Source organism: Bubalus kerabau, chromosome 3 (genome assembly GCF_029407905.1).
Source record: "Bubalus kerabau isolate K-KA32 ecotype Philippines breed swamp buffalo chromosome 3, PCC_UOA_SB_1v2, whole genome shotgun sequence".
Classification (NCBI taxonomy): Eukaryota; Metazoa; Chordata; class Mammalia; order Artiodactyla; family Bovidae; genus Bubalus; species Bubalus kerabau.
Window position 1 is genome coordinate 57014379 of NC_073626.1, and position 6877 is coordinate 57021255.

The window sequence follows — 6877 nt, forward strand, 5'->3', positions numbered from 1 at the left end:
ATTTTCTTCCTCTGAGAAGTAAGAATCCTTATCAATCTGTGAAAATAGTGTATCTATGGCACCGAGCAAAGTGTCGATGAACAAAGTATACTCAACAAATGCATCCACATCTTCAACTCTCATTTCATTGATCTGCTCTGGATCCATATACAACTCCTATAAAAGTGGGTGCTGAAAGGCAGTGACTTCAGGTTACTTCCTTCTGAACAGCCCCACACCATCATTCTGTGTGCTGGTCAGAACTCAAAAGGGTCCCGAGGTCTCCAGGGGTCCACTCCTACTTAATCAACACTGATGTAGGTGCTGCTGTGGAGGGATTTTACAGTGAAAGTAAGTTTCCACATTGGTTGAGCTTAAGACAAAAATTAGCTTTGGTGGATCTGATCTGATCAGATGAGTCCTTCAAAGGTACTGGGCTCTTCCTTGAAAAAGAGGTCCATGCCATGAGAGGAAGTCACCCTGAGGGATATCTTACCCTACTGACTTTGAAGATGTGGGTGGCCACAGGATTGAATTTTCACAACCATAATGAGCTTAGATGATCCCAAGCTCTAGATGAGACCATAACAGTGCCAACACTTTGATTTCATCTTCACAAGACTGAGTATGGCGTTCAGTCATGCTGTGCACAGACCTTCAATCAACAGAATTGTGAGTTGTATTCTTTTAAGCCACTGTTTGTGGTCATTTGTTATGCGTCAACAAAAAAATGAATGCACCCTAGTCCTTTTGCCAGTTTTACTTTCTTAAACTTTAAGAGCATTCTAATTTTAAAACTTCCATAAAAATGGGGTCTTGCAATGTGACATATCAGAACCCAACTATCCTTTAATACTCTACAAAGAATAGCTATAGTGAGGCTCAAGACAATCCCACCAAGTGAGCTGTGTCCTATCATTTTGTGATGGTCATCCTATTACTTTATTTTTATAATAGTGCTTATGCTCAGTTTTCTGAGAATTAAATTGATATATGCTTAGAGAAAACTTTGAGGACACAGAAAAGCAAAAAATAAGAAAACATAAATCATCAATAAATTCACTCTCAGAAGCAATCCTTGTTAAATGTATTGATAACAATCTTTATACAGTTAAAAATTACAAACATAGGTGAGGATATGGAGAAAGTCAACTATATATATATAATTATATATAAATATATATTTAATTATATATATATAAAGCTAAAAACATAATACATACTCTTTCTCAGATTCATTTGATTGACTATAACCCAATAACATTTTTTTTATTATTTGAATTATTCCAAAAAGGTTTTACAAAGCAATACATTTCCTTGGTGGTGATGGTTTAATAACTAAGTCACGTGACTCTTTGTGACCACTATGGACTGTAGCCCACCAAGCTCCTCTGTCCATGGGATTTTCTAGGTAAAAATACTGGAGTGGGTTGCCATTTCCTTCTCCAGGGGTTCTTTCCAACCCAGGGATTGAACCTGGGTCTCCTGCACTGCAGTCATATGATTCTTTACCCACTGAGCCACCAGGAAAGCCCACACATTTCCTTACTGCCTGCAATAAATTCTGATAGTTTCTGATCTTTATATATATATATATATATATATATATATATATATATTCTTTGCATTCTACTAAAATGATTGCAATACCCATTAATGTGTTGTTTACCTGTACTTTGAAGAACATTGCTATGTGCAATTTTGTATTCTGATTTTCTACTTCTCATCATTTTGTAAAAATTCCCAATACCATTAAAATTACTTAAGCATATTTTCAAACACTTTATGATCTTAAATCTTACTGAGGTATCACTTATTTTATATTCTTATTCTATTATATTTGAATATTGTTTCCTCAAAATTTAAATGAACATTTTTATTAACTATTCCTTAACATTAATAGCAAGAAGTGAACTCACTAGAAAGTATGCATCTCCCTTCTAAATAGTGTGGATGGAACCAGGCAAGGAAACATAAATCACACAATTACGTCATGTTATGCCCTTTCTTCTTGCACCCACCCCTCCCCTGCACTTATCCAGTCTGCTAGGAAAAATAGAGTCTAGAGAACACTGTGGTTCTCGGACATCACTGGCCTAAAGGCCAGATGCCTTGAAGGGAGTGCTATGCTGTGCTGTCTGGTCTAAGTAAGCGAGACAAGAGGGGCCTCCACCACAGACACCTGAGCAGTACCACAGTCGTCAGCTCACAGCTGCCAGATTGCTCTCATTGCTCATTAACTGTTAGCACTGTTAGTTCTAATAAACTGTGATTTTCATTGCTGCTAAAGCAAGCTGGCATCCTCTCCTCCCCAACAGACTGCTCCCCAAGCAACTGACATCCTAAGTAAGTACCCCTGCAGGAGCCAATATGCTTGCTCTACACTTTCATCTGCCTCCTGCCCTGCAGAGCTTACAGGCAGCAGAAGACCTCACCACTCTCCTCTCTCCCTCCCTCCCTCTCTCTCTCTCTCCCTCATCTCCACCCATCCCTCAATTAATTCAACAGTTAAAGCAGAAAACTTACTTCTGTCTGCAATATTTCAGTATGAGTGTAAATCTCCTGAAATAAGCAGCTGCTGGGTTGTTTCTAGGGGAACACCTGCCCCTGTGTTTGTCACATGGTGACACCAGCTGAAGGCAGGGCTCATCTTACACAATAAAGGCCTCTGCAGAAGCCCTACACATTTTCATCCAAGGCTGTAAAGGTGAGGCTCTGACATTAGGGTGCAGGGAGGATGCAGGGAGGGGGATTAGGCATGCGTGTATGAGTCCAAGTCAGCACATCTGTCCATTCACAGGAATGTTAAGGGATTACATTATTTCACCTCTCAGTGCTTTTAACTTTGTGCCATTCTTTCCTTTCTGCTGCTGCTGCTGCTGCTAAGTCGCTTCAGTCGTGTCCAACTCTGTGCGACCCCATAGATGGCAGCCCACCAGGCTCCCCCGTCCCTGGGATTCTCCAGGCAAGAACACTGGAGTGGGTTGCCATTTCCTTCTCCAATGCAGGAAAGTGAAAAGTGAAAGTGAAGTCACTCAGTCATGTTCAACTCTTCGCGACCCCATGGACTGCAGCCTACCAGGCTCCTCCATCCATGGGATTTTCCAGGTAAGAGTACTGGAGTGGGGTGCCATCGCCTTCTCCATCGTCCTTTCTACTTTAGGCTAATTTCTATTTAGGCTATAAGGCTCAGTGCAGTTGTCTCCCCTGGAAAATTTCCTCTAACTTCTGTCTTCTGGGCTTCAACAGCACCCTCATGTACCACTCACAAGGGAGTGCTGTCACTCCTTAGCTTTTCTCAAGATAGCTTCTTAATTTACTTTTGTATCTGCAGCATACATACTTTTGTATCCCCATCATGGCACTTCCCTGGTGGTTCAGAAGGTAAAGAATCTGCCTGCAATGCAGGAAACCTGGGTTCAATCCCTGGGCCAAGGAAGATCCTCTGGAGAAGGGAATGGCCACCCACTCCAGTATCCTTGCCTGGAGAATTCCATGGACAGCGGAGCCTGGTGGGCTACAGTTCATGGGGTCACAAAGAGTCAGACAGCAGACTGAGCAACTAACGCTTTCACTTTTATCCACAGCATAGTTCCTGTCACATAGGATGTGCTCAGTAAATGTTTACTGCAGTGAATTGAAAAGGTACAGAATTATCTGTTCACAGCCTTGAGGTTCCAATAGGAAAATGGACACTGTTGCTATTTCTCCCTTCATTTTGACTTCTAGGTGTTAAAGGTGTCATTTGTCATAGTAAGACACAGTAAGATTTGCTGTAAGAACCACTGGGCTTGAAACAATAAAGACCAGAAGCTGAGTTTTTACGCATTTCCTCTGCATGATGAAGAAAACTTGAAAATGGTTAAAGAATGTGAAACGAGATTCATGGGTTAAGACTAGAGATCTCTTCAAGAAAATCAGAGATACCAAAGGAACATTTCTTGCGAAGATGGGATCGATAAAGGACAGAAATGGTATGGACCTAACAGAAGCAGAAGATATTAAGAAGAGGTGGCAAGAACACACAGAAGAACTGTACAAAAAAGATCTTCATGACCCAGATAATCACGATGATTGTGATCACTGACCTAGAGCCAGACATCCTGGAATGTGAAGTCAAGTGGGCCTTAGAAAGCATCACTACAAAAAAAGCTAGTGGAGGTGATAGAATTCCAGTTGAGCTATTCCAAATCCTGAAAGATGATGCTGTGAAAGTGCTGCACTCAATATGCCAGCAAATTTGGAAAACTCAGCAGTGGCCACAGGACTGGAAAAGGTCAGTTTTCATTCCAATCCCAAAGAAAGGCAATGCCAAAGAATGCTCAAACTACCACACAATTGCACTCATCTCACACTCTAGTAAAGTAATGCTCAAAATTCTCCAAGCCAGGCTTCAGCAATATGTGAACTGTGAACTTCCTGATGTTCAAGCTGGTTTTAGAAAAGGCGAGGAACCAGAGATCAAATTGCCAACATCTGCTGGATCATGGAAAAAGCAAGAGAGTTCCAGAAAAACATCTATTTCTGCTTTATTGACTATGCCAAAGCCTTTGACTGTGTGGACCACAATAAACTGTGGAAAATTATGAAAGAGTTGGGAATAACAGACCACCTGATCTGCCTCTTGAGAAATTTGTATGCAGGTCAGGAAGAAACAGTTAGAAGTGGACATGGAACAGCAGACTGGTTCCAAATAGGAAAAGGAGAACGTCAAGGCTGTATATTGTCACCCTGCTTATTTAACTTACATGCAGAGTACATCATGAGCAATGCTGGACTGGAAGAAACACAAGCTGGAATCAAGATTGCTGGAAGAAATATCAATAACCTCAGATATGCAGATGACACCACCCTTATGGCAGAAAGTGAAGAGGAACTAAAAAGCCTCTTGATGAAAGTGAAAGAGGAGAGTGAAAAAGTTGGCTTAAAGTTCAACATTCAGAAAACGAAGATCATGGCATCCGGTCCCATCACTTCATGGGAAGTAGATGGGGAAACAGTGTCAGACTTTATTTTTCTGGGTTCCAAAATCACTGCAGATGGTGACTGCAGCCATGAAATTAAAAGATGCTTACTCCTTGGAAGGAAAGTTATGACCAACCTAGATAGCATATTCAAAAGCAGAGACATTACTTTGCCAACAAAGGTCTGTCTAGTCAAGGCTATGGTTTTCCTGTGGTCATGTATGGATGTGAGAGTTGGACTGTGAAGAAGGCTGAGCACTGAAGAATTGATGCTTTTGAACTGTGGTGTTGGAGAAGTCTCTTGAGAGTCCCTTGATCTGCAAGGAGATCCAACCAATCCATTCTGAAGGAGATCAGCCCTGGGATTTCTTTGGAAGGAATGATGCTGAAGCTGAAACTCCAGTACTTTGGCCACCTCATGCGAAGAGTTGACTAATTGGAAAAGACTCTGATGCTGGGAGGAATTATGGGCAAAAGGAGAAGGGGACGACAGAGGATGAGATGGCTGGATGGCATCACTGACTCGATGGACATGAGTCTGGGTGAACTCCAGTAGTTGGTGATGGACAGGGAGGCCTGGTGTGCTGCGATTCATGGGGTCACAAAGAGTTGGACATGACTGAGCAACTGATCTGATCTGATCTGATCTGTAAGTACCAGTTCCTGTGTAATGACCATTTTACTCCTGACTCTGTAACATCAGATGGAGTATTTACTATTTGAAATAATCTGCAATTTCAACAATATTTCCTCTGCCTGAAGGCAATCAGGAGAAAGAGTCTTGAAAAAAAAAAAAAAACCAAGTCAGAAGAATCTTTTGCATCAAATGAGCCAAATAAGCATCCAGTTAAGATGTCCTTCCTGAATATGCAGAATTACTTGTATCAGCTGCCTTGGTAAAGCCACCAGATCCAAAACCAGAAAGTGTGCAAAATAACATACTAACTCTTAGTCCAGTTAAATAAGATACCAGAAAACCAGAATTCACCTTGGAAACATTAGTTAACCATGACATGGATATAGGTGGTTTGCACACATTTTTTTAGAATCTAAATTCTACGACTATTACTTTAACAACTTCAAATTCAGAGGGTATTCAGCAGCCTTTGGAAACCCAAGAAGTGCTTGAAATAATTACCATTTATCTTGCTAACCCACGCTTCACAAATGATTCTGTGGAAATTAAGTCAGCACAGAAAAATGCATTCATATTCAGCACAATTACTCCAACAGTGAAGAATTAAACAGATAAAGAATCTGTTATTGCCATTTTTGTACCTACAGAAAATTCCAAACCTACAATTAATTATTTTATACGTGCCCAAGAAACAATGGAAACAGTGGAAATGGACATTAAAGACCTAGACATTGAAGACTCAAATAATGATATAGACTTTGAGACAGATGTTTTATGGATTGAGCATTTTTACTGCAGACCAATGTAAATAAGGAATATCCTTGGCAGAAAGTCTAAACTACATTCAAAGATAACTCCTTGAGTTACAAGAACAGCAAACTCTAGGGAGATTGAAGTCTTTGGAAGCTCTTATAAGGCAGCTAAAACAGGAAAACTGGCTGTCTGAAGAAAATTATAGAAAACCATTTCACAACATATGAAGTTATTATATAGATTAGAGACGTTTTAAAATTTGTGACTTTTACATAAGGTTTTTTTTGGCCAAACCAAATTAAATGTAAAGTGAACTTATTCTTGCTCACTTTTAAGTGAACAAGAATTTAAGAATTGTAAAATTCTTACCTTAATGAAGCTAAGAAAGTGCTCTAATGTTATGAACTTCATCCTGTCTTTGTTATGCTCATTTTTGAGAAAAACTAGAGAGTTTTTGGGTAGAAGACATTTCATCACTTCTTAACATTCCAAATTTAAAGTAAAAATGTACTGAATAAACAATATGATTAAGTCATAAACTGAG

At 40.0% G+C, this 6877-nt stretch overlaps 1 pseudogene; it reads left to right on the forward strand.

The window, feature by feature from the left end:
- The first annotated feature begins 606 nt into the window (after positions 1-606).
- On the forward strand, positions 607-6573 carry LOC129647263 (THAP domain-containing protein 5-like; annotated as a pseudogene).
- The last annotated feature ends 304 nt before the right edge of the window (positions 6574-6877 follow it).